Below are 8,006 nucleotides of genomic sequence, written 5' to 3'. Positions count from 1 at the left end.
AATATGAAAAAAACATCTACCGGAGATGTTATTTGATATATATCTGCGATTAAATCTAATGCTATATCTATTTAAAAGTATTAACAAATTAAATTTAAATTTATATAAGCAAGCAGTGCGTTAAATATCAATTCTCAATTTGGTGAAAATTTCGGATACATGCTTATAATTTTGCTCGTTGTTGACCGTGTTACAGCGCGCTCCAGAACTATTAACACAGAAATTCAAGAACACACATGTCGATAAGAACGTACAATACGATATGATTCAGTGTATAAAGCTACGTCAAATATTGTGACGAAAAGGTTTTAGGTTCGAATTAGATAATTCACGTTTCTTCACGGTATCATTATAATTACCTCCCTTAGTTTGGAATTTTTGCCAAGTAAACAATATGGAGATGTTAATTTAAATAACACCGTTAGTTCGGTTTTCGTATCGGAAATGATTTATTAAGAATATCTAGAGCTTTTGATATTAAGGAATGTGTGTAAATAAAATTCTGCATATGTATTTGGCTTGTTTCTTGTTTTATTGCAGTGGATGAGAAATTGATAGTATGTCACCCCCGTTGTGTTCGGATGGCAATCGGTTAGTTTTGTCAAAAGCGAAGGAAGTTCAGTAACGTCGGTGGTTTCCAAATCGTGTCTTTCCGTCGGCTATGTGGCGCTCAGTTCGCCAGTATATTAAGGCTCGCAAATAGGCAAATTGGTCACTTCTCCTGCGGATGCGAGCAGGACAACATCTAAAGAAAGGGTACGGTACTCAAAAGAACATTCTCTGGAGCATTTGGGTAATTTAGTTGACTTCAAGCGGTGCTGCCCGGGCTGCAAAGTTCCTGCTGCAAGTTTAGAGGGTCTTCAGAGGGTTGGTGTCTACGGACGTCGTACTAGGTGGTAGACGTTTCACCTAGGACATTGGGGTGACGAATAGCTAAAGCTTCATTGAAGGCAACCGTCACCTGTTTGTCGCACTGTACATATTCGGGCCGACTTGATTAATTTTTAATTTTGTAATCAAAAGGCAGGCAGCCTGAGAAAATTAATTGAATTATATTGTTATTTTGTAACTGGCCTTTCCGAGCGCATCGGAAGGCACATCGTCATTGTGAGGCCGCGCACATAGCGCTCTGTGGCGGCCTCAGGAAGTCGGCCGGCTCGCGTTACACTATTTCTATTTCGATAAAAACCTTAATGCATCACTTTATACTGTATTCTGGTTTAAGAAGAAAAACTTAACTTGTGCTCATCGTGCTAAGCACGTTATGACTTATTTAAAGCCCCCCTTTAAGGAAATTGCTATTCGCACCGCGTATATAAGATGCATTAAACAGAGATTTTATTCTCCGAATGCAGATAATTTTATGATTTGAAGATATAAGAATGAAACGATTTCCACAGTTGTGTCCAATTCAAGAGTTTACTTAGTAGACACACACACACACATATTATATATAAATGCACTTGACCAAGGCATTGGAACAGTGGTTTGGGTCGAAGATTGGTAACAGTTAAGATGTGTTAGGTCCCTCCTACTTTTAAGAACTAACATAACTTTTGGGGAATGTCGTTAAAAGCGTTAACAGTCATTCTATATAGCTAGATATAAGTTCAACAGTTTGGCGAGCAAATCATTAAATTAATCGTATGAACAATTAACACACACGAACAAGTATTCAAAATAATAATTAAACGTCGCTGTAAAAAATTCAATTCAATTTCGCCGATCGCTATGTTTTCAATTTACTATTAAGTATGAGGTTCATGTTTAAACGCATATATTTTAAGTCTTACACATGCATCCACAGGCAAAGATATGTCATTTTAATTATTGACGTGTTGTTTTATCACTCTTTAGTCCGCAACAATTCAATACAAGCTTACAACACATCACGGACGCAATCTTTGGAGCTACAGATATAAATGTGTTTTTCTTTATGTTTATCCCACGACTTAGAAACTCGTTTACCCGACATTTTGTTGAGTGTTACACAGCTGCTATGAATCTATGTGCAAAAAAGTCGTTCAAATCCTAAACAAACACGAATGTAATGTAACCACTGTATTATCAGTGTGTGTTGCTATATAAATTGCTTATTTGTTTGTGTTCTTACTCTTTAGGCAAACTTTCTCAATACATTTTATCTTTATTGAATCAATATTATTGTTTTCGATTGCATTTAAAAATATTTTTTATAAGTAGTGTCCAATACACATCACACAACGCGTTAACCGACTGTCTCTTTTGCAACTTGCTGTAAATCGCTAAATACCTGCGTGTTTTTCTTTTAGTGACAAAGTTAGTATGATATATCAGACTCGCCGTTTTGTACTCAGCATCGAACCGGTCTGATACTGTGTATTTACACAATATCAAGGATGACCTACCATAATATGATTTGATATATTCTCTTTCAGTACAATTCAGTAAATTAAACCCTCAACACGTATGCAACCAGTATTACTTTACATGTACGTAAACCAAGAGCAGAACGTATGCATTTCATTAATTTATAAAATATACAGAATTCTATTGGTATTTAATTGTCCTAGTGCACACATTATCGCATAAAATATGTGTTAAAGGGACCTGTTAGTTAAGCTCATTGGGTCATTGTCGACCTGAAATGGCTTGAAGTCACCCGGGTGTGACAAGAAGCCGATTTAGGGTGACATGAATCGGCTTGAAGTCACCCCAGGGTGACAAGAATCGGCTCCCAGTCATCTTCGAGTGACGTGTGGGCGATTTCAGGTCGACAATGACCCAATGCGCGTTAACTAATCATTCAAACAAATTATAAAATACTTTTAAGCAAGCACAACAGCACCTTACTAAGGTAAAAATATTAATTATGCCGGTTCATTAATGGATAAATAACAATCGAAATATGTAAATTAATAAAGCGTTTGAAATGCTTTTCCTCGACAAAAATCCTCGTAGTTTACACATTGAGTTTATAATGCAATGGTAAATATTAAAGCGAGCGCGGTTTAGTGTAATGGGACTAGCTTTTGCTACCTTAACTTTAATTCTCTTAATCGGGATTTACAATCCAATCTGATTTATTTAAAGAGATTACAAGTACCTATTAGTCCGTCTCATAGTTCGCGACAACGTTTGTAATATTCCCTAAATGAAGCAATAGTATTTCGTCAACTTCCTTTCACCATCCCGTAAACTCCGGATTCTTTTCCTTTTATCATTTGTATTGTTTCAAGCTCTGAAGCCATTTTTGACCGATGCTAAATAATGGTATATATAAGTAAAACATTGGATTTCGCATTGACATGCTTTGACACTTGGATAGTATGACCATTTTTTCTATAAGAAGAGTGTGTTGTTATGACAGAAAGGGATAGCTTTCTGAGATGGCTTAACCGTTTAAACATGTCTCTCTCTCTCTCTCTCTCTCTCTCTCTCTCTCTCTCTCTCTCTCTCTCTCTCTCTCTCTCTCTCTCTCTCTCTCTCTCTCTCTCTCTCTCTCGCTCTCTCTCTCTCTCTCTCTCTCTCTCTCTCTCTCTCTGTCTCCCTCTCTCTCTCAACGAATTATTTAGCTGAATTGTCCAAGTGTGCGACTGCGTTTTTCTTGATCTGCCAACTCCAAAAATGACTATTTTACACACGTGACCTCCGGGTCATTCATTATGTAAATGTATTTTGACGATATGCCACAAAGTTGGCGATCGATTTTAATGTGGGTTTATGTCAACGTCCTAAATAAAAACTTTTTTCTGGTCGCAATATTTTATCTGGTATTTTATTAAAAATTCAAGTAGATGTAAGTTATTTTATGTATTTAACTAGTGTTTTGTATAATTAGGGATAGCTAATTAATATTCAAACTTCAAGGTGATAGCATTAAATGGGTCGTCGGAACAAATTGATATTGGGGCGGCAGAAGGGGTGGGTATGGGAGGGCGTTTCCCCTCTCGTTGGTGGGGGGTCATATTTCAAATTTGATCATCAAATGGCGCATTCTGGTGCGTTTTATGCCTGATACCTAACCTTATACACGTCTATTGCAGGCATATTCTGAATGACAAAAGTTGTGATAGACAGACAAACGATGGAGAAGTTATCTCTATATGTCGCAATATGTACTTTAAAACAGGTGACACAACAAAATGGATCATGTCGGTTGAAAGAACGTTCTTCGGGTTTTTCCCGAAATTCCGTTTTGGAAATTTGAAATTCGTCGGTTGGTTTGGAGTAGACATATTGAAATAACACAAAAAAGAGGTAAAAAACAATTATATATTTTTATAATTATCGATTTACTTTGAGTTATTACAATTAATTCAGGTATATTGAGGTATCTTTAATTTTGTGATAATTAAGGACTATTGGATATCGGCATATTTGTTTCATGTCATACTTATCTTTATATTAATAAAAAATAAGCAAAGACTTAGATCATACCGACAATTAAAGATTCCAAGGTTTAATCACTCAAGAATATTGGAATTATCGTTATAAAAGAGACCGATCCTTTAACAACATAATTGACAGGTACATTAACGCGGGCGGGTGATGAAAATCAACAATACACGTGTCATAACCGCGATTGCTTGATTACCATGCTTCGTGGTAAAGATATTTTCAAATATACGGGTATTGAAATGAAAGAACTAAAAAAAGGTCTTTGCCGAAATTTCGTTTTTGCCGAAAATAATGCCGCCACAGCTTCGGCGCCTCTGATTATTTCTGTGCACAAGACCACTTTATGTATTCAAGACGGACCAACGTTTGTTTATATGTAATTTTAATTAAAAGTTTTTTCTTGTTATAATTCTTGATTCCCGGTTAATAAAAAATATATTTATACACAATATTACAATCTTAATAACATGTCAAACATCTGTTTAAAAATCCCAGTTTAACAACCAAATCTACAAATATATTTTTAAACATTTGTAAAGGTTAATTATCTACCTGTACAGTGTAATCATGTCTCCGCAATAATTTGTAAGTTATGTCTCTTTTACCAATGTAGAAGAAGGCGACACATTTGTTACATATCAATTCATATTCTTATTTTCTTATGATTCTTAACTTTTAATTAAACATTTCGACATGCAAACATGTATAATGAACTTTAAAAAAAAGTCAAGTTAACATCAGTGCTTTGTTGTAATCTCCCGGTGTGACATGTATTATTTACAAGTCAAACATAGTTGCAACTATATTTTTTGATTGAGTTATAAGTATTCTTTTGAATGCTTTGATTAAAATCATACTATTGTATTGATTGTTCTTTAAGACAAAAGGAATATTTAGTTACAGAAAAGCTGAAACAGTATCGCCATGGTGTGCCAGTATATCTACGTTCACTATCACTTCTGATTGTTCAACAAGGATAATTAGACGTTGACTGTGGCAATGCGATATCTTCCATGCATCTATAACAATTAGTCTTAAACAATTCATTACAACCACTTATATATAGCGCAATATTAAAACAAATGTAAAGCACTCGATCGTTCTTATTTGGCATTAAAAAGTATCTGATAGTTTAACAGCAAAATTATTCAAGATGCGTAATACACATGTATTAAAATTAATAAAAATACACACCAGAAACTATACACTTTAAGAGTGATTAAAGAATACCTTGTATTATATATTTGATTACAACTAGTTTTTATTCAGCACTACACAGTTGAACATGACAACACTAACAGCCTTTCTTCTTCAACTGACTACTGTATTAGGCCTTCCACTGACCAGAATGGGTATCTCGTAAGATCAATTGTATCACTACAACAAACTGGCTGTATAGATTGTAAAAGATCAACGTGGTACAATGCAAAACACAAACACATAAATATTTATAAAATAATGACGATTAGTAATTTCCCTTTAATTCATTTCTATGTTCTTGGTATCGATTGGTTTTTGTTTTGAACGTTTTCAATCGATACTTCTTATAGTGAAAAGTCATAACAGAGAAAACCTATGGTTTCTAGGAGCAAAACGTTTTCTGTAAAACATAAATTTAGGGGCATTCGTCATTTACTATGATTGCGCCTGTTTACACACATACTGTGTATAACTTGGACACAGTCATTGAGTGTTGAATGCAGTTGATAAAGGAAGTCTACACAACTTTCATTACTATCCCATTGGCGAGCTTACAGTGTGTGTTTAAAGTGATCTATGTATAAGATTTGGCTGATAACGGTTGTTTACATAGCATGCAATAGCATGATATCATATGTGACGTTAACCTCACGTGTCTTATTATTAAACAAAACGAAAAACAGACACAATGTTACACTAATCGACACAATTATATACAATAGTTGATAAGATATCGTTAAATGCATGTGTTGCAAAGAAACATGTGTTTTAAAAGAAACCATAGTCGAATATGCCTCTAAAAGAACGAATTGATAATTTATTAACGTTATTTAGTATTTCTGAAATATGTTTGGTTAACATGCAAAAATAGTGTATGTTAATTACAAATTCTTTTAAAAGATGATATTTACATGTTGTAGCTGGTAGCGATTTCCTCAGTTTAAATGATGCAAGGGGTCATTCAAACACAAACCCAAATAAAAAGGCATTCGTGCAATAAAAAAATAAATACAAGGTTATAATTTACGAAATGTGGTTAAGAAATGACGAATTAAAACTAATGTTTACTTAATACTGTAACGATAAAGCCCCCTAGAGATAAATAAATTAATTAGTTATGTATCCATATATATGTATAACATAAATATTATGTTATATATTATAACAATAATATATAAATTTAGTTACAGATAATATTAATAATGTGATAGGAATTTATAAGTAAATTTAATTATCGAAATTGTATTTAAGAAATTATCAAGAGATGTTTTAATAGTATAACAAAATCATATGTGCATTTTCAGAAATTAAATAGATATTTAAGTTAATTAAGGAAATGTTAAATTTCAACAATTAAGAACATGACATACCTTACATTCATTGTTAAAGTAGGCTAAATTAACATTTTGAAGGGTCAAAAATAAGCGAATGAAGTTGTTACTCAACGTCTGTATTTAACAACGTATCAAATTGATAAACTAGTCAAAACTAAAGCCACTGGAATTATAATCCGATTAAATAATTTCTTACATACATTGAACAATGCGACTTACTATCACTAGACACACAAGATACTGCAGCGGGGATCCTAATCCTATTGAATTATCTCTTACATCCATTGGTAACAGGATTGCAATGATGTATTACTATCACCTGAACCGTAAACACGCCCACCATTCCCGGGCGTGTCATTGTGGAAGGGAACTGTTTGACCAAACCAATCAGAAATTAACGAGTATTCAGTAAACAGCTTTGACCAATAAAATATATTATAAGGGATATTATTATTTTACTTTTGTTTTTAAATAAATGCAATGATATTGGTAAAGTAAATATATGTTAATAAATGAATTAACATATAGAATGCAGGGGGAATTCCATATTGACCTGGGCTCTTAGATTCATTAAGAGTTCATATACTAACCCAAGTTTTCATCGGTAATTTCGCTATTGAATACTTATTCCTCCACTTCAGACAAGTGGTTATATTATCAGTTGGTATATTGTTATTGTTCACAATCAACGAAAATATTGTGTGAAAAATGCAATTTCCAGTTGTCTGTGCTCATCAAACCTTAGGTATTTTTTGTAAAGGATAGGTTCTTGAGTTTTTTTGAAAATAATTAAGTTTATTAATATTTGAACATAAGTCAGTTATAAATATTAGTTTCCGACGAGTTAACTCGCAAATTATGTAAACACAATTGTTTTACCCGTTTATAATCGCAACATTTTTGTCAAACCATTGTGGTCGGAGAGTGGATACTTTGCTTTTTGTTTCCTAGAGGCAAACAGCTGAACATTGTTGAAAAAATGCCAACAATGTTACAAACGATACTATTAATATTAAAGGAATTGTCATTAATAAAGCTGAATGTCTTTGCCATGAACCCGTTTGTAAACGTGTTCTGTAAAGTACATATGAA

At 33.5% G+C, this 8,006-nt stretch overlaps 2 protein-coding genes across 9 annotated transcripts in view; one reads left to right on the top strand and one right to left on the bottom strand.

The window, feature by feature from the left end:
• LOC127837159 (uncharacterized) overlaps window positions 1–8,006 on the top strand; it is a 915,490-nt gene that overhangs the window by 57,830 nt on the left and 849,654 nt on the right. The window lies entirely within an intron of this gene.
• LOC127837163 (uncharacterized) overlaps window positions 1–8,006 on the bottom strand; it is a 768,625-nt gene that overhangs the window by 297,370 nt on the left and 463,249 nt on the right. The gene's annotated exons all lie outside the window — the stretch shown is intronic.

The sequence above is a fragment of the Dreissena polymorpha genome, chromosome 7 (genome assembly GCF_020536995.1).
Source record: "Dreissena polymorpha isolate Duluth1 chromosome 7, UMN_Dpol_1.0, whole genome shotgun sequence".
In the NCBI taxonomy this organism is placed as follows: domain Eukaryota; kingdom Metazoa; phylum Mollusca; class Bivalvia; order Myida; family Dreissenidae; genus Dreissena; species Dreissena polymorpha.
Note: the sequence above shows the minus strand (reverse complement) of the source record. Positions and strands in the feature narration are given on the sequence as shown.